Source organism: Schistocerca nitens, chromosome 2 (assembly GCF_023898315.1).
Source record: "Schistocerca nitens isolate TAMUIC-IGC-003100 chromosome 2, iqSchNite1.1, whole genome shotgun sequence".
Classification (NCBI taxonomy): Eukaryota; Metazoa; Arthropoda; class Insecta; order Orthoptera; family Acrididae; genus Schistocerca; species Schistocerca nitens.
In genome coordinates this window covers 637,068,131-637,089,018 of record NC_064615.1, presented here as the reverse complement: position 1 = coordinate 637,089,018, position 20,888 = coordinate 637,068,131, and positions in this window count along the sequence as shown.

Here is a 20,888-nt window from a genome sequence, read left to right as displayed (position 1 = left end):
CGCACTTTTGAAGCGTTTCATGACTTTTAGAAATTCGGAGAAGTGTCTTCGTTACTGATCATAAAAGAGAAGTAGGGAAATGGCGTACAGTGGTTGGGATTGTGAGCAAAAGTGACTCATATTTAAACTCACCATTCATTGCTAAGAAAACACTTCAGTCTTACAACAACATATTGTGCATCAAGAAAAAAAGTTAACATGCTCCCTTAAGATGTATGGGGGATTGTTACCAGCAATTTTCATAAGCATGGGAAGAATAAGGAATATGGATACATTATAGAAGTGAGTATCTCTGGCTCTTGTAACACTTGATCATTCAGGCGACAGAAACTACTGGAGAAATTACACAATGTACTGCACTGCACTAATCCATTAGTTTATGTTTTACTGTTGAGTTGACCTGTTTAGGGGGCGGTGTCCTTCTGAATTGGCAGGTTAATTTATTTTTGGAGGGGGAACTGCCGCCCTTTTTTGGTTTTGAGTTGCACTAAAAACATGTGACTTTTTAGTGACTCGACATAAATTATGTGTAATGCATAACAGTGTAACTAATGAACGTAGCTCATATAACTGTAGCGTCTTCTGCGGGTGACGTCATGTCATGATGTAACGCATAGCGCTTTGCTGTAATTCGGTCCAATGGAGACCAATGAGTTTCTTAGCAAAAAATTTTTGACATTGTAGTGGTTTTAAGTCCACATTAAGTTATGAAAGAAAAAAGAATGTATTCTTTGGTTACTGAATAGTTTATCTACGACGCTCACCGGTATCAGCGGCCTCTAGTTTGACGTGGTAACCACGGGTGTCTCTGCACAGGATTTCTCCAATGTCTGTCCTCTGTGGTCTATTTACTGTTGCTGAGTCGGCCAAAGTGCCGCTTTGATCGTCACTACAGAGGCAATTGTTCTACGTAGGCTTTTTCCTGTATTCTCACACTTACGATACGGTATGTAACTAGAAGAGCAACTCATAAAACTAAATGACCATGGCAAACTTGTATGCCTTACATGTACATTAGGGTAAAATAAGCGTGATGCAATTACGTATGCCTTATTTGTATAAAATTGTCATGCCATCTGTGATTGTCTTTGTAGGATGGTTTGAAAATAGACATAGGTATCTGAAACTAGTCATAATTAACAAATAAAAAAGATACATCTTAAATCAAGTTATGACGGAGCGATAAGCATTTATTTCAATTGTAAGTTGCAGATCTATTTTTCACCTGGAGCAATTTATCCCTACGAATTCTCCCCCGAGCGTAGGATAAATAGCACAATAATAAGAAATGGAAGTGAGCGTTCGGCGTCATTGGCTGCGAGGCCCCTTGCGACGTAGGTCCGGCCGCCTTGGTGCCGGTCTTATCACATTCGACGCCACATTGGGCGACCTGCACGCAAGATGGGGATGAAATGAAGATGAGGACAGCACAACACCCAGTCCCTGAGCGGAGAAAATACCCGACCCAGCCGGGAATCGAACCCGGGCCCGTAGGACAGTAATCCGTCACGGTGACCACTCACCTATCAGGATGGCCAAAACAGCATAATACAATATAGCATACTGAAACAGGAGGCCTCTTTTATTACGTTCTCCCATAGAAGCACTTGTGTAGTTTCTTACAATTGAAACACTAGATATGATACCATGATCAATAGGTCTGCCATTAGGGCCTAAAAACAATGCTTAGGAGACCCCTATTTTAAACATTCTCGATTTATAATGTTTGCCTAAATGCCGAAACATTTCGGCGATTTGTATTTAACCTGGTTTCCAAGACAACCTTCGAACTGGTGCCAGTTTTACGCTGAGATGTCGAAAGACATGGGATAGCTCCTACTATGGTGTCGGACCTCCTTTTTGCAGGCGTAGTGCAGTAACGTGACGTAGAATAGCGTCAACATATGGTTGAAAGCCCTCTGCGGAAATACTGAGCCATGCTGCCTCTATAGCCGTCCATAATTGCGCCAAGTGTTGCCGATGTAGGATTTTGCGCACAAACTGACCTCCCAATTGTGTCCCATACATATTGAACGTGATTCATGTCGGGCAATCTCGGTGACGAAATCCTTCGCTCGAACTGTCTAGAACGTTCTTCAAACCAATCACGAACATCTGTGGCACAGTGACAGGGCGCATCGTCGTCCATAAAAACTCCGTCGTTGTTTGCCAACATGAAGCCCATGAAGGGGCTGAAAATGGTCACCAAATAGCCGAACATAACCATTTCCCGTCAATTATCGGTTCAGTCGGACCCGAGGACCCAGTCCATTCTGTGTTAACACGGCCCACACCATTATGGAACCACCACCAACTAGAACGGTGCATTGTTGACAACTTGGGTCCATGACTTGGTGAGTCTGCGCGACACTCAAACCCTACCGTCAGTTCTTACGAAATGAAATCGGTTCTCCAGTCGTCCAACGTCCAACCGATGTGGTCACGATCCCACGAGCGGCGATGCAGACGATGTCGTGCTGTTAGCAAAGCTACTCGCGTCGGCCATCTGCTCCCATAGCCCATTACCGCAAAATTATGCCGCGCTGTACTAATGGATACGTTCACCATACGTCCGACATTGATTTCTGCGGTTATTTCACGCAGTTGACAAACTGCCTAATGGCTTCTGTATCGGGTTCTTCGGCCGACGTTCATCTAATGATTTTACTGACGTTTCACCAGCACGAGTGGCTCGCATTGTCAAAGCTTCAGCCTCCATTGCAGGTGATGAACTGGACCCGATCTTTCGGCCGCAGACTATATGTACCTGGCGCGCCGACGTCCGAGGGCCTCTCCTCGGTCATTTCCGGTGCGGTTCTCCTCTTGCTACCTGCGACGGTCTTTCGCTGCAGTACGGGAAGCCAGGATCCATTTTACTTAAGACTTTCCTCTTCCTTGTTGAAACTGTTCGCATGTTTTTGTACTTCTACAGCTTCTCTGAACAAGCGCGTGTGATACTGCTTCTCTACAGCCAGAACTTCCGTGTCGGCGAATTTTATTGCGTGGTCGGTTTCACTTAGTGCGTGCTCTGCCACGGCCGATTTCTCCTCCTGTCCCAACCTGCAATGTCGCTTATGTTCTTTGATCCTGATGTTGATTGGCCGTCCAGTCATTCCGAGATAAACTTTTCCGCATGTGCATGGTAATCGGTATATTCCCGACATTGCAAGTGGGTCCCTTTTCTCCTTTGCCGACGTAAGACAGTCTTTGATCTTCCTTGTCGGTTTGAAAATCGTCTTTACGCCCGTGTTTTCGCAATATACGGCCGATTCTGTCAGTCACTCTGGGAATGTATGGCAAAAACGTCAGTAAAATCATTAGATGAACGTCGGCCGAAGAACCCGGTACAGAAGCCAATAGGCAGTTTGTCAACACGTGGCCACGAAAAACTTAACGATTTTGTATTTCACGCAGTGCTGCTTATCTGTTAGCACTGACAACTCTACGCAGACGCCGCTGCTGACGGTCGTTACGTGAAGGTCATCGGCCACTGCATTGTCCGTGGTGAGACGTACTGCATGAAATTTGATATTCTCGTCACGCTCTTATCACTGTGGGTCTCAGAATACTGAAGTCCTTATTGATTTCCGAATGGAATTTGCCATCCGTCTCGCTCCAACAACCATTCACTGTTCGTAGTGCGGCCACAGTCACGTCACAGATCTTTTCACATGAATCACCTTAGTACAAATTACAGCTCCGCCGAGGATCTGCCTTTTTATACCTTGTGTACGTGAAACTATCGCAATCTGTATATCTGCACATCGCTATTCGATGACTTTTGTCCCCTCAGTGTAGATTGTCCATAAAAAGATGAGCATATTTCTGCTATCTGCTATAAGTTTAGCAAGAAAATAAGTAAGTTTAGGAGCAATGGCCGGCCGTGGTGGCCGAGCGGTTCACTGCGCTTCAGTCTGGAACCGCGCGACCGCTACGGTCGCAGGTTCGAATCCTGCCTCGGACATGGATGTTTGGAATGTCCTTAGGTTAGTTAGGTTTAAGTAGTTCTAAGTTCTAGGGGACTGATAACCTCAGATGTTAAGTCCCATAGTGCTAACAGCCATTTGAACCTTTTGGGGTGTTTGTATCTTGAAATGTAGAGGTATTTCCACAAGCTGTAGGTTTCGTTGATTTTCCGCTCTTTGCCGTTGAACAGCATGAGTGCATCGTCAAAATACCCGTCACCGACTGTCTAACGTGCGACATGTCTACTGTTTGTTGACGAAATGTTTTATTTAATTTACGCCACGGGTAGGAAGTTCACTGTTTCCAGAGCAGAGACGAACACATTAAATTTCCTTCGAGATTACGTGTCTCATCTCTGCCCGTGAGATCTTTGGTTGTTCGGTAAACGCCATTTTGTTACACGCTGTATAATACTGTGGAAGAGGTCAGACTCGCAGGACATGCCATAAAACGCCCTCATTGTCGTTTCGGAAGCCACTTCGCTTTATAGGCAGCCGACAGGGAACAGGCTTTTTATTGTTGGCTCCATTAGCGGCCGGCAGCAGCCACCATCTACTTGCTATAAAACGGCCCTCCGCCGGCGAGGAGTTCTTGTGGAGAGGTCTCTTCATAAAACGCGTTGAGGCCAAGTGCCACTTGACGGGAAAACACTGCTTTTTCTACTTGGGACCGATTGGCCTGGAGGTACCTAGGGACGCTTAATTGAGCATGGCTGTCAGCGCTCCAAACTGCTTTTTTATCTTGGGGGCATGGCGGCTGATAAATGCACGTTAGAATCCTAACTGGGGAATCCGATCATTACATTTCATAGATTCACCTTGTTATTTTCTGTGGATGATTATAGTGAATCATTTTTTTTAACAAGAAACAGCGAAAGGAAATTCAATTGACATTTTCCGTGAAGTTGTAGCTTTCCCCAGTATGCTAAATCCAGTCGTTGGAAGAATTTCACTTTCTGAGTCTGGACAGGCGCGCTGCAGCAATTGTTTCGGAGGTATAAGTAATTTACTGATTAATGTAAGTCGAGAAAGTCTGCTTCTATTTGTCGTGTTTGAGCCGTGTTGTGGTTGGCTTTGGTGCCGTAGCTAGGTTGGCATCGTGTAATAGGGATAGTGCCGTCTCGTTTTCTTCTTGTGTTTACTGGCGCCACTACGTTTTGCTAGCGTTGTCTGTCCGCGAGTGGCGGAAGCAGCGTTTTGTCGATATCTATTACCGTGGCACTATCTTTGGAAGAACGTCAAGTCTTTTCCGGGTCGGGTGTGTCGGAGTTGAGTTGGGACGGAGCAGCAGTGAGGTTCGCACAGCTCCAGTATTCGCCGGGACAAATAGTTCAAATGGCTCTGAACACTGTGGGACTTAACATCTGAGGTCATCAGTCCCATTGAACTTAGAAGTACGGTACTTAATCCTAACTAACCTAAGGACATCATACACATCCATGCCCGAGGCAGGATTCGAAAATGCGATCGTAGCGGTCGCGCGGTTCCAGACTGAAGCGCCTAGAACCGCTCGGCCACAGAGGCCGGCCTCGCCGGGACAGCTGGCGATAAATGCACTGCCAGATGGAACGATGTGGTCACGAGAGTTCACGACCACGTCGAGGTCCGGATTCAGCGAGTTTAAGTTGAATGCATCGTTACATTCCATTAGTAAACCTTCACTGGTGTGTGTGTGTGTGTGTGTGTGTGTGTGTGTGTGTGTGTGTGTGTGTGTGTCCGTCAAGGTGACCTCTTGGAATAAGCTGCCAGTCGACGATTCATACTGGGACTTTGCCTTGCCTGACTTGATCGAGAGAGACCGTTGGTTGGTGGTTCGGTAGGTCGTCTCAACGGACGACGTGTATTTGGTCTTCCGACCGCTTCTGGGCTCATTATGTTTCGATTTGTAATTCATCCTTGTTGCTCCACACTGACTGGTTTTAGTATTGTTTGAGTTGTTTGTGGTATTGTTTTCGCGGATCCTTGGGCATCTAGTGTGGTTTTGAATGAGCAGTCATTTTAACGCTGTTCGCGTACTGGATTCTTGGAGGCAAGTTGTTGTGATTACCTCGGATTGCTGTTGCCTTTCAACATTTTCTCTTGTATAATGTTTGTCGTTTTACGTTGTCAAGAGTGTAGGTCGCCCATCTGCCTGGCACGGGTTATACCATCGTTGTATCGGGCATCGGACGTTCGGTAGATTTCTCGAAAGTGTTGGTCTTGCGTTTAACTGTGAATGGTTTGAGTTGCCATCCTGTTAAGTGAGTAAACCCTGGGCTGCCTTTCTCACCGCTTAAGGAGCTGTAGGGACTTTTTCTCAGGTCGATCCTTGGTGCAATGTCTGTGGATCACTCCCTTCTTAATTTGGTCTGATTGTGTCATTTGTCTTAAAATAATATTTTGTTTAAATTATTCCTATTTCCTGTGGCCATCAGCCGACAAATAATTTGAATTCTTATTAGTAAGGCCTTCAACCGTCAGTGTAACTTGTGTTACAGTCAATTTTTTTTAATATGATTGTTTTCAAAAATGATTTTGGCATTTTCAACGTGTAATTGTCTTCCTCATTTGTAATTCAGGCTTTCAGATATTAATTGTTCTCAAGTATTGCTTGTGGCCTTCAGCTGACAAATAATCTGAATATCTGGTCAATAATGCCTTCAACCCTAGATGCAATTTTGACTTAAGAATTTTTCAAATTTAATATTGTTTCTTAATATGATTGTTCCTTTTATAATATTTTAGTAACAATTTGCTATCTAGGCCTTAAGCTGTCTAATTGTTTTGAGTAGTTACTATTGGGGCCTTCAGCCGACAAATAATCTGAATATCTGGTCAATAAGGCCTTCAGCCGTGAATGCAGTTTGTCTAAGGAATTTTTAATTAGATATTGTCTTAACAGTTAATTTCATAATTGTTCCTGGTTGTCAACCTTATATGCAATTGGTTCCAAATAAAGTTGAAACATCCCCTAAGAAAAATTTATAAATGACAGTGCTGGAAAACCCCTACGTTATTTGTTTTTGAAACGGCTGAGCAAAACTGAACGTACTCAGACATTTCTATCTTTACTTATTCTGATCAACACTAAACTGACACAATATTTTTAGGGCAACGCATTCTAACTTTCAATAATTCCAACAAAAGGATGGCCCTGACAAAGAATGACCTATACCTTTCATGAATCACTTACCTCACAAAAATCTTCGTTACTCGAACTACTGCAATAGAGCGAACGCCAACACTGCCAGCTAAATAAAAGATTCTAACTACTGAAGGCAGTAACTACTGATAGGCATAGTTAGCAAATGAAAGATTTTGATGGAGAACAACAATGTATTTACCTTAATAGTGTTCAAAAGTCATTATACACTCCTGGAAATGGAAAAAAGAACACATTGACACCGGTGTGTCAGACCCACCATACTTGCTCCGGACACTGCGAGAGGGCTGTACAATCAATGATCACACGCACGGCACAGCGGACACACCAGGAACCGCGGTGTTGGCCGTCGAATGGCGCTAGCTGCGCAGCATTTGTGCACCGCCGCCGTCAGTGTCAGCCAGTTTGCCGTGGCATACGGAGCTCCATCGCAGTCTTTAACACTGGTAGCATGCCGCGACAGCGTGGACGTGAACAGTATGTGCAGTTGACGGACTTTGAGCGAGGGCGTATAGTGGGCATGCGGAAGGCCGGGTGGACGTACCGCCGAATTGCTCAACACGTGGGGCGTGAGGTCTTCACAGTACATCGATGTTGTCGCCAGTGGTCGGCGGAAGGTGCACGTGCCCGTCGACCTGGGACCGGACCGCAGCGACGCACGGATGCACGCCACGACCGTAGGATCCTACGCAGTGCCGTAGGGGACCGCACCGCCACTTCCCAGCAAATTAGGGACACTGTTGCTCCTGGGGTATCGGCGAGGACCATTCGCAACCGTCTCCATGAAGCTGGGCTACGGTCCCGCACACCGTTAGGCCGTCTTCCGCTCACGCCCCAACATCGTGCAGCCCGCCTCCAGTGGTGTCGCGACAGGTGGGAATGGAGGGACGAATGGAGACGTGTCGTCTTCAGCGATGAGAGTCGCTTCTGCCTTGGTGCCAATGATGGTCGTATGCGTGTTTGGCGCCGTGCGGGTGAGCGCCACAATCAGGACTGCATACGACCGATGCACACAGGGCCAACACCCGGCATCATGGTGTGGGGAGCGATCTCCTACACTGGCCGTACACCACTGGTGATCGTCGAGGGGACACTGAATAGTGCACGGTACATCCAATCCATCATCGAACCCATCGTTCTACCATTCCTAGACCGGCAAGGGAACTTGCTGTTCCAACAGGACAATGCACGTCCGCATGTATCCCGTGCCACCCAACGTGCTCTAGAAGGTGTAAGTCAACTACCCTGGCCAGCAAGATCTCCGGATCTGTCCCCCATTGAGCATGTTTGGGACTGGATGAAGCGTCGTCTCACGCGGTCTGCACGTCCAGCACGAACGCTGGTCCAACTGAGGCGCCAGGTGGAAATGGCATGGCAAGCCGTTCCACAGGACTACATCCAGCATCTCTACGATCGTCTCCATGGGAGAATAGCAGCCTGCATTGCTGCGAAAGGTGGATATACACTGTACTAGTGCCGACATTGTGCATGCTCTGTTGCCTGTGTCTATGTGCCTGTGGTTCTGTCAGTGTGATCATGTGATGTATCTGACCCCAGGAATGTGTCAATAAAGTTTCCCCTTCCTGGGACAATGAATTCACGGTGTTCTTATTTCAATTTCCAGGAGTGTATATATATGTCAGTTCATGACATCCAGTCTTACAAATTTCCTTTTTCTGACAGACACACGTCCAGATCGTCTGCTCTCAAAACTCAGCCATCACTCTCTCCAGATCCACCCCTGCTGACAGCTCACCTCCAACTGTGCAACACTATGCGCTGTTCACATCCAACTCCCCAACACTACAATAGCAAATATTCTAAGAATGCCAACCAGCCACAGATCACAGTGATTTTCGTAGAGAGCACTACGTGGCGTTACCAACCTAAAAACCTAAATAGCCTACTTACATAACCCCCATGCTCCCCACAAAAATTTTACAAATTGTTTTGGGCAGTGGCCAATACTTACCTGCTAAAATTTTCTATGTTAAGGCTAACAAATATATCAAATGCACACAATTATCGATACACTGTTGGTCAAAAGCAAAAATTTTCTCACAGTCCATAAAGGCAGTCCTGATCATTCACCACAGTAGTAATTACATTGCACAAAGCCTGATCAGTAAAAGAAAATGCACACGGAAGTAGTGAATTTCCATGCAGTCTAGAAGAAGTAGAGTTGCCCTTGCAATGGAAAGATAGTGCTCACTCTTGACATGCACGCAGGTAATGGACCACAACAGAGCAAACCCACAGCAGAGTCAGTCGATGTTTTGAAGAACATTGGTAGGTAGGTAATGACAGAGCAGACCCACTGTAGTCCTGCTAGAGATTATGATATTGGTGGGCCACCAAATGTACAGACCCACTGTAGTCGTTGTAGAGATAACGATATTGGTGGGCATCAAAGGAGCAGACCTACTGTAGTCCTTGTAGAGATGGCCAGCAGCCATCTGTTCAAGTGTGCGGGTGCAAAACACCACCGAAGAGTCTTGAGGACAATATAGCAAGTCCATAAACCACCACTTGTGCACTCACAAACTTTTTGGAATGTCGTTAGAACCAGCAGTGCTGTTAACCAGTCCCTTGCTGAATTATCAACACATGCGCAAACACTAACAGTCCCCTTTATTTAACTTCTCACATACTATGCATATATTATGACCAACAGAAACATGTGCAGTGAAATGAAACTTAATTTGAATCACTGCTGTCTATACAATTATAAATTTACAACATAAGAATACAATCACACAGGTACGAAATACATCATTAAAGAATATAATAGTACAGATATCATTTGCAGTAATACAGGCTTTACAAAAGAATAGAAGTAAATATATACATCATTGTTACAGGAATTATGACACAAGTAAATAAATAAAACAATGAGAAAGAGCTTTCGAAACAGTAACTTCACACATGAGCATTAAAACAGAACAGAATAAATAACGTCTTAACATCTTTACAAAGTAAATAACATATACTAGAAAAATTCTACAACATAACTCTTATCAGATAAAAACATAAAGACAGGAAGGACCCAAATACACAAGGGTACACAAACACATAGCGGAATAACACAAAAGGAAAGGACAGGGTTTGTTTTCAGTATGAAATTTGGTACTGCAGTAGTTATCGTATATGATTTGCAAACTAACCATTCTATACCTACTTTCTGTGTTCTATTCATATCCTCTTTTAAAATGATTATTATTCATTGTGCACAAATTTTTTCTGCCAAGCCCTTTTTTATATAACTCCTCAATGCATTTCTTCCAATTCATTGCAGCACATTTTCGTATATAGCCTACCCCCTCTTAAGCTAACTTAAATCCACTGATCTCAGATATATATGCTAAGGGATGACGCAATGCAGCAGCACAAAACAATTAACACAAACAGCAATGACAAAAAATGCAAATGGGCAAAGAAAGCAGCAGTATATCTAAATTAGTAAAGCAAATGCGACATTACCACTAATATGAGCCAATGTGCAGCAACAAGAAAAATAAATCAGTAGTAAAACTGGCTTAGCAGAGTAAAACAAAGTAAAATTCAGCAGCACTATGCCTGGAAAACAGCAGCAGCAAATGCGATAACTTATACCTAAACATGACAAAGCTCAAGCAGAAAAAAATGTTGCAGTAAAGATATGAAATTCTAATACCTAAGTCAGAACTTAGTGATGCATCACCTTGACTTACTCTACCAAAAAATTTACCAAATCGTTCAAAAAATTATGTATGCAATTCCTGTGAAGGGAAATGTCTATTTGTGCTCCCTTTTCTAAGAAAGTAAAGTAAAGTAAAAGTATTATTTACTGGGTCTGTAGACAGAAAACTTTTCTACTAGCACATCTATTAAATTTTGTTTTAACCAGTGCTGCAGTGCAGCTAGAAACTAGATATTAAATAAAATGAGCAAATATACATAAAGCAAGGTGTGAAACGTCATTCACTAGCCATAAGGCATTTCATAAGGCAGTAAAAAATCTCTCAACTAGCAAGACAATTGATGTAAAATGTTTCTCATCATTTCATTAAGCATTTCAGTAAATATCAGAAGTTACAAGCTCCAAAGTGTAATCATATGTTTTCTTGTATGACCATGTCGTATTTGCGATGCATTCTACAAAGAGATGTCAATAGGCAGGTGAATGGCCTATCCTTTTTTTGTTGTGCCTCTGAAAGGCATGACTTTTTTTTTTCAGGCGACTGTCACGTAGCTGGGTGCCTACAGTGCATTACATCAAGGTCACTTAACTTTCTTACCGAAATATTTACGGCAGGAGTTTCCATTACAGTGACAGTCTCAAATAAAAAAAATCACTGGTCGAAAAATTACAGTAGAAATGCATAGAAACTAAATCTCATTAATAGCAGTCTTGTGATACTCCATTCACGCATGGACACACACGTCATAACTCTTAAAGTACGATTCTTGGTTTCCAACATCCTTTTTCACAAATCAGAGTTCCTAACCACTACTCATTATTCCTTAACTAATTACACATATACATATTCGTCGACAATTCTTCAACATTTCTTCATAATAAATATGTAGCACAATCAAGTTCCTCAGATAGCATCACCTTATTGATCATAAACATACCTCAACAACATAATATACATCATCGTCACAGTAATAACATCATAACAGATCAATCACATCTCAAAATGGTCGCAGCTTCTTTCAATAATTTCAAAACCTTCAATAAAGTCATCTACCTCAAACGTACTTCAAAAATCAGGATCCCTTACCAACTACAACATTCAAAGCTCTCATAGTATCACAATGGTTCCGAAAATATATGAACAGTTCACAAAGTACACACAAAATAAAATTTCATAAGTGTGAAGTTATCCAACTGTGTAACTGTGCAAACATGTGTCACTGATGCAGTAAAAAAAATGTTTGTCTCTCTCAGTTAAATGATCATATAGCTGTGTAATTCTGTGTTAGAGACATATGGTACCGATGTGTAAAGTTGTATAAGGAAATACCATATTAGCTAGGGTTCATAGCGCTTGCCACACGCTTAGTACACAAAGTAGGCATGTACCCCCTGAGGATAAATGTAATTATACCCTCAGGTGTTACAGATTACAGCAATGGAATGAAACGTGTCACCGAAAACCTTCTTTGTATCTTTGTAATTCAAAAGTTTTTAAAAATAAATGTTTTAAGCACAAGATTAATCGCTCAAATATGTGTACTGTAGCGCTAAACTGTGCGTCTTGTTGTAAGGTAATCTCTGTCATTACTTACGGCTAAAAAAAGTGCCAAGTGTCTAAATTATCGTCGTCCGTAAGCAGAGTTCTGTAGAAGTCAATGTACTTATCTCGTAATAAACAAAAGTGAAATGCTATGCGTATAGATATCGTAGTTATTATGTACATTACCGTGATCAAGAAAGTACTATACTGTAACGTATTGTTGTGCTACAGAAAAGGCTGTCTCATTGTAGCTATACCACAAAAGTTACTACTAAAACATGTTTTACTTTCCAAAAGAATTCAGAAAAACGGTGCAGATATGAAACAGACACAGTGCAAAAGCAATAATATGAATTGTGTCACTGATTAGTAGCGTCGTGTTATAGTCGTGTAGCTGTCAAATAAACTAACCACTGTGTCATCGGGTATCTCTCAGAAAGTACTTTAAATCTAGAATTTATTTTCAAGTGAACCAAAATGTTGCATTAAAATCTCATTAGCAGTATACGCTTTAAGTACGTAAGCGTTATAGTCGTTACGTACTCGTGCAACGAACAAGGAAGAATGTACACACAACATCACCGTGTCATCTGTTCGCTATCAAAATGCATCACAATTAGTGTCCAAACAAGTTCCCCAGGTTCCCGACCAGATAGTTAACTTTAAAACATAGTCACATGCTGACAGTTTCTAAGTGTGACAAAGCGTACTAGTAATGTGAAATGAAATACTTTATGGCAAAGATTAAGTTAAAAAGCAGATTATCTCTCAATAAATGGTTTTACATGTGAAATATGGTGCAATACTTTACTCTTCGTAATACACAGAGCTTGAGCCTTAACGCAATTACCATGTGGTATACATCGGTAAAGAATGCTCAGATTTTTATCAAGGTTAGCGTCTATGTTATTTTTCTCTGAGCCAGCCAGCGCACGTGGCTGCCTGCGCTGCGAGTCATTGTCTGTTTCCTTTGTTGTCGCATGTCGTTGCTGGTATTTGGAGATCTAACTTCTACAAATTCACCTTGTCGAGAGGGCCCTGCCCTGTTTGAATCCCGCCAGTTCTGATTAAATTCTGGTCTGTTGTTAAGATTATATCGTCTGTCTTCATGTCGGTAGTTTCTGTAATTTCTTTCTTGTTTGTCACGTGGTGGAGAACTTCTCCCTGAGTCGCAACTGCATGGTGGACCGTTGTGACAAAAGTTATTCTGTCTCCCTTGATAATAAATATGTTGGTTCCCATATTGTCTGTTTCTCTGGTTGTCTCTGTTACTACTGCGGAGAGGTGATCTTTCCCTGTAATTATTATTACTCTGCCTACGGTTGTCATACGGGTGGTGTCTGTTTTGGTCACGATTTGCGTTGTAAGAATAGCCTTGTAGTGTCCAGTTATTATTTCTGTCATCGAGGAACTGTGACAGATGTGACCTGTAATTGTTGTGTTCCTGTTTTCGCTTCCCGCGATTGTCTGTCAATTTCCAATTCTTGTAACAGTCTCTGAAAAGCTTCGATGTCGTCTTTGCAACGTCCTGCCAAAACGATATGTCGTAAATGTTCAGGCAATTTGATTAAGCAAACCCGAATAAGTTCTGAGTGGCTGTATGAGTTTGACAGATACTGATTCTTGTGCAACATGTCTTCAAAGTATTTGACGAGACTGGAAAATTTTGATTGTTCGAAATGTTTCATCATTATGATGCTACGTTTTACGCGATCTTGAGTAGCTTGAGACCAATATGCTGAGAGGAAGGCATGGTAAAATTCTCCTTCACTGTGACAATCGTGAATGACCAATCGCATTCTTACAGCTGGTTCATTCTCTAAGTAGTCACACATAAATTCCGATCTGTGCTCCAATGACCAGTTGGGAGGAAAACAATGAGAGAACTGATGAAGCCATGCTTGTGGATGAATGTCGTTGGCAGAATTCTTAAATGTTTCGAATTTACGTATAGTAATAAACAACTTATAGTCAAAATCATCATGTCGGCGAGTCGCACATCGGTCATTGTTTGGTCTTTTCGGCGGTTCCTTCTCAAAATTCGGTGTACCTTGCCAATTTCTTTCATAATTTCCGAAGTGCTCTGTGTTATTATTTTGTGGCTGTTCCGTATTTCTATGTCCCTCTTCCCGTATTGGAGCGCGAGTCTCCTCTGAAATGAGCAATTCTTGTATTACCTGTGTCAACTTATCTTGTATTTCCCGGATTTCTCTTTTGTATTGAGTATTAATTTGATTCTGATTTTGTTGGAATTTCCTAATTTGTTCGCACTCTTCTGTGTCATTAAAGACTACCGGTTTTGTGTCATTCAGATTATCATCTACCTTCGTAGATAAATTATTTAGCTGATCCGAAAGTTCAACTACTTTCTCTGATAATGAACTAATTTCCTCTATGTGTCTTTCTGAACCAATTTTCAGAGTATCTACTGTGTCCTTTAAGTTTTCCTGAGTTTTTGCAAGTTGCTTAACCGAATCGGTGGATGCAACTGAGTCAATTTTAGCTTGCAAGGTGTGATTTTCATGAACAATAGTTCGCAGTTCTTTTATGGCTGCTACGTGATTCTGTAATGCATTTTCATGACGCGAAAAAGTAGGTTGGAAATGCACACAAATTTGTGTTTTTACGTCATTACAGACTTTTTGACATTTCGATTCGATTTTAAGTAACTCAGCAGTTAAACCTTCACGTGTTTGTTCAAGCGTGGTGTCTAACTTTTGAAAATTTTGTTCCATTGTGTCTAACTTTCGAAGATTTTGTTCCATTGTGCCTAACTTTTGAAGCTTTTGTCCCATTTGTTACATTAACTGTAATAACAATGCACTGGTGAGTGGAACATGTTCCTCAGTGCTATTCGGCAGTACATTTGTACCGGCAATATTCGCATTTTGAAAAACAGAAAATGTGTCTTGACTTATTTGAGAAAACGGTGAGCATGAAAACCTGAATATTTTCCAGGGCAACGCAATCTGACTTTCAATAATCCCTACAAAAGAATGGCCCTGACTATCAATAACCTATACCTTTCATGAATCACTTACCTCACAAAAATCTTCGTTACTCGAACTACTGCAATACAGCGAGCGCCAATACTGCCAGCTAAATAAAAGATTCAAACTGCTGAAGGCACTAACTACTGATAGGCATAGTTAGCAAATGAAAGATTTTGATGGAGAACAAACAATGTATTTACCTTAACAGTGTTCATCAGTTCATGACATCCAGTCTTAAAATTTCTTTTTTCTGACGAACACACGTCCAGATCGTCCGCTCTCAAAACTCTGCCATCTCCCTCCCCACATCCACCACTGCTGGCGGCTCACCTCCAACCAGAGTTGTGATACCCGTACAGTGCGATTCTCGTACGAACCTCATGAAATTCTCGTATTTTAGTAAAAATTCTCGTACGTTTTGCAAATTAATAAAACTATGAACAAGAATTTGTTATTATGAAACAAATTCGATGTCTACACCTTCTTCTTCCTGTTTCGTTTTATAAAGAGCGTCCGACGTCATTTTCTCGTACATTTCATGTCTTGGCTCAAAAGTTTCACATGTTGCGTTGTTTCCTGGTCGTTCTTTATTGCATTCAGAGGCCAGAAGTGCTCCATTCAGTGGACTGGTTGGGAGTCTGTTCCTAATTTTGGTTTTCATGAGGTTTACCTGAAGTTGAACATGAAACTTCAATAACCTGACAAGTATGAAATCATATTATTTACTAGTTATTAGCTTCATTGCTTTACATACCTTAGAAAAAACTCTTTCGCAGTCTGCATTTGGTAAACTCAAAATTGAGAGAGCGAAAACTGCCAATGCCTTGAATTCTTCAGATTCGTTATTTAATATATTCCACATTTTATCCGGTGATTGTTCCTTTTGTAGTGAGTCTGGGAGACAAGCCAAAACCAGAGGGAGACGCCTCCACTGGTCATCTGTAGTTTGTGCTAAATCGAGATCTGAGGGAGGAATTATACGTGGCAACAGTTCCATTAAAGGCATGAGTGAAGGTGTTTATCTCGGAAAATTTATGACAGGGCATTTGTAGGTTTGAGTGCCGCTAGCTTGGACAGCACTTTATCTTCCATATCATACCGTAATTTGATGTGGCACGAAACTGTCTGTAATATTTGAGTATTAATAGCTCTCATTAGGTATGCCACACATAAACACACAAATGTATAGAAAACAATAAAACACAAATTATATATGATTTCATGCAAACGAGGTGTACTTACTACAAGAAAGTTCCTGCATCGATGATAAAAACTCTTGATCAGCTGTGGGAGATTCTTTGTCTCTGGTGTGCCAAAATTCTTCAGAATTTTCACACCAAAATACAGTTGTGAACCTTCCAGATGATGAGCTGCATTTTTTAGGTCTACATCACTGAGATTTTTTTCCCATGGCATAAGTGCGTTTCAGAAATACAGAAGTATTTCTGTATAGAGAGCTCTAATCTTGTCACGAAGGCCAACAATTACTACTGCTCTAGACTGGAAATACTCGTTGAAAGTAGTAAATTTTGGTAGAATCCACTCTAAGAACATTTTTGCAAAGCCGGCCGCGGTGGTCTAGCGGTTCCAGGCGCTCAGTCCGGAACCGCGCGACTGCTACGGTCGCAGGTTCGAATCCTGCCTCGGGCATGGATGTGTGTGATGTCCTTAGGTTGGTTAGGTTTAAGTAGTTCTAAGTTCTAGGGGACTGATGACCACCGATGTTAAGTCCCATAGTGCTCAGAGCCATTTGAACCATTTGAACCATTTTTGCAAAGGAGTCATGTAAACAGTTAAAAACTTGTTCAGCACTTAGAACTCGCTCAGAAAGCCATTTTTGGTTAAAAAACAGCATTAGAGCATCCCAGTTTTCCAGCACTGTCCTAACAACCGCGATCACTAACAGCCAACGTGTCTGTGAATTGTGTGGTTCCAAGTTTAAAAATACCTGGAATAAAACATAATGTTTAGCCAATTTCCACACGATCGGACGTAAAATAAAGTCTATGAGATATAACATGCTACAATACCTGAAATTCCTTGAAATCTGCCTGCCTCTTCGCACTAAGTTTGAAAAAACCATAAATATTCCTCGCGAGGTCCTCACAAGCTCTTGGAAGGTTCTTGCACGCCTCGCTTGCGCATATATGCACCGAATGACAAACACACTTCATTACAAAAATTCCCGGCAGCTATCTCGGAATCTGCTTGTAACAGAATTACAAACCCCCATCATAGTATTGCAACCATCTGCTCCAAAGCCAATAATATTGGCAAATGGAATGTTATGCTGTTGAAACGTTTTTACTACACCATTGTAGAGATTTTCTGCAGTAGAAGCTTTCTCAACATTTAAGTTTCCATCTTCATAAACTTTATATAGTGTAACATCCACGAGATAAATTTTTGGTTACAGTGCGACGAGAGGAAATTGTGCCTCTGGCAGTTATAAACATTATGTATTCGACGTATGAAAAAACAGTGAAAACTTATAAATATTAATTATTTATATAATATTCTATGATGTAATTAGACATATCGATGTGTATCATACAAAGACAATGATAATTGTAAATTCATTTTATGATCTGCGTTTGTCTTCCTTTGTTTGTACCTTTTGTTGGTTCGCTTTTGTAAGTTGCGGACGCATATCAAACTGAGGTCTGTTAAGAAATTGAAATTATTTGTTAATTATTACTTGAAAATATAGTTCATTATAATTGTAAATATGAGTGAATAATTATTTGTAACTTTAATTCCTCTCTCAGTAAGCATTATCTGTGTTAATTATTTCTTTCCGCTGCAAGGAACGCAGCCATTGATGATAGCGATTTGTATCGCGCTTTTGTCTGTGTTTTCCTTAGAAACAAATCAAATGTTTGCTTGATGAAGTCTAAGTAGTGCACAGTACGAAAGTAGAGTTTCTGTAAAGTTTAATAAGCATTTAAAATATTTATTTGCTCTAACAATAGAAAGTCTCATCAATTGTCTGCCGCCATCTTAACAATTGTCTCTGCGGCAAATTCAAATTACGCAACTCTGCAGACATAAATGCCGAACGTAATACAAATGAATAAAAATAAATATCCACCGGTGGTCCCAAACTCATTTGAATGAAAATGATTCGAATCAGATTGAGTCTTTAAAAACAGTGCTCTTGCACGATCGTTATAACAAACTTTTCTAGCTGATGTATGGAGCCGAAATTAATTACGCACGAGTTGTGAAGAATATTGTTTCAGGTAACATACGTCAGTGTTGTGCGCGGCTTATATTCGGTGGTTTTTAGCCGGGAGAAAAATTATTTAGTAATTACTCAGTGTAATAAAATAAGGTTATCATTTTCATTTACAAATTAGTTAAATATCAAACCACTGAATAACCCAGCGAACGCCACAATAGCTCCCAAAACTTACCTTCAATACAACCTGTAATAGGAGCAGTGATACAAAGTGGTAACTTAACAGGAAAATTTATTTTAGAGTTATTTTGGTTATTATTTCAAAACTAGCTCTTATTATTACTCTCCTGAATCTTTGTGATAAAAGCGGATCGCCACGCAGGAATTTTTCACAGTTCCGATATCGGTGGACTCGTCCACCATTATGCTAAATTTGGCATGTTGTAGTTTTTTCGCCAACACTTCTTTGCGTGACGTCCCAGTAACATTAGAAACAATGGCACGAGCTTTGTGCCGTTTAAGAGTCATTGCTCTTGCAATATCCGAGTCTGGAAAAATATCTTTTAACAAACCGGATAAATGGTCAGCAGCTAAAAATGCCACATTATGTTCTGCTAAGAATGCTGATAATTTGATTTCAGCTTTAGCAACCTTCCTCTTAACTGGTTGTGCGTTTGTGACAAATTGAGCAACTGAAGGCTGTCGCAGGTAGCAGACTGCGCCATGTTTAGGTGCTTCTTACTTATGGAATGGTTTTTAATACTCTGGATTTCGGAAACCATGATTGTATTGCAATATCTGCATCGCGCCCTGAGTGGATCACTATCGCACACCAGCTAATTACTTAAACCTGGCATATGTAGCCACTCATCACGAAATTTTTGTTGTCGATGGACAGGCCGTTCTGTCTTCGATATTTCACCTCTTTTTAGACGTTTTTTCTCCGGTGTGCATGGAAGTTTTGTGCTTGTGTTTTCATATTCACTGTCACTTCCCATTTCTCCACTCAAAGTAACACACAGTAACCCGAAACACATACAAAAAGAAACTACACAGTAAATGAATTCAGCTAAACGTACTCGTAATGACCGTACGCGAAACACGTATTGTTGAGGGTATCGTTTGTTGAAGACGGAAACAATACCGTCTGACGAAATGTCTCTCGTTTGTACTTAACAATTCCACAGTATTGTAGGGTAATTAGGTCTACTGTTAATTGCTTTCCAATAATATTCGATTCAAGTTCCATTTAGTGCTTTGAGATTCGTTGGCCGCTCTATTTGTGAAACTTAACAATTCGAACTGAGTGAAATATGTCATGCCAAGCAGAGTGATTCGTCATTGTTAGCTTATTTAATTTATTTTCCAGGGTCAGGCTTTGAACTAAGCCTCATTCTCGACTTTAATCGTTTTGTCATGTCGGTAGTTTGGCGCTCTCTCGCCTGCTTGAAATTTGTTAATTGACAGAGACTGCATGGATTCGTAACAGTTTCTAATCATTTTTAAAATATAACAGATGAATTGATAATTTTCCAAACAAATGTGTATAATGTATATTTGGTAAAAAATTTGGACCCGCCTTCATAGCCACACCAGTTGGTTTGGTGTCACGAGCCACGAGCCCGCAACTACTAAGGTTCGAGTTCCCCCGTGGGCATGTATGTTTCTGTGATGTCTGTAGACTAAGTTAGGATAGGATATGGTAGAGTAAGTCGTCTGCAACGACTCCAGTTATCGATCGGATAAAACGTTAAAAAACAAAAAACAAAAAGTTTTGGGCAAAATTCTCGTATGTTCGTGTACGAGGCAAAAGTGATTTTGCCTCGTATATCGTACAAATGACGAAATTCTCGTATGCGTACGAGAATTCTCGTACATATCATAACCCTGCCTTCAACTGCGCAACACTACGCGCTGTTCACATCCAACTGCCCAACACTACAATAGCAAATATTCCAACAATGCCAACCAGCCACAGATAGCACACAGCACAGTCACCGATTTTCATACAGAGCGCTAGGTGTCGTTACCAACATAAAAACTTGAACAGCCTACTTACGACGTGTACGTGACCTTTTTTTAAAAAAATTGAGGAACCAACGGTAACTGATTAAGGCCCTGTCCACACCTTTTCCTGCCTTCCCTAAGTACCATGTTTCAGTGTTAGTGTACTGGCGATGAGGGCAATTTTGGGCAAGTTGTGGAGTTCGAGTTCTGAGCACGTGAATGTTGGGAAGTCCATGTGAGCCACAGTGAACCAAAACAACCGGTACACAAATTAGTACTTTTCCGTAGATGCATCAGAATTCAGACATTGCTGTTGTGAATGTAAAGAAATGGATTAGAAGTTTAGATGACAGCGAACAAAGGTGAAACAGACTTAAG